We start from the raw sequence: 322 nt of genomic DNA on the forward strand, positions 1-322 counted from the left end.
GCCACGGCTCCGTGTGCTGTCCTGCGTCGCTGTGCCCTGGTGACATGGGGTGGGAAGCGATTCCCAGTGGGGTGCTGGGGCGGATGGGAGGATGGAGGCAGCCAGCAGGAGGCGGCCTTCCCTCCCTCAGGCGCATGCTGCGTGCGCAGGGCGGAGCCACTGGAGTGTCCAGCCCGTGGTCCCCACACGACTGCCCTGCTGTCTGGGGAGCGAGTGGTTGTTCCCAGGGCGACGCGTGTCAGGATGGAAGCCCTCCTCGGAGCTCAGGCGCCCTTCCCCAGGGGACTGCGCTGTGGGAGGCGGCCAAGTGACTGTGCTCCAG

The 322-nt window shown here is 69.3% G+C and overlaps 1 protein-coding gene across 1 annotated transcript in view; it reads left to right on the plus strand.

Annotated features, from left to right (window-relative positions):
• BRF1 (BRF1, RNA polymerase III transcription initiation factor 90 kDa subunit) overlaps positions 1–322 on the plus strand; it is a 66192-nt gene that overhangs the window by 34210 nt on the left and 31660 nt on the right. The window lies entirely within an intron of this gene.

The sequence above is a fragment of the Myotis brandtii genome, unplaced genomic scaffold (assembly GCF_000412655.1).
Source record: "Myotis brandtii unplaced genomic scaffold, ASM41265v1 scaffold1057, whole genome shotgun sequence".
Taxonomy (NCBI): domain Eukaryota; kingdom Metazoa; phylum Chordata; class Mammalia; order Chiroptera; family Vespertilionidae; genus Myotis; species Myotis brandtii.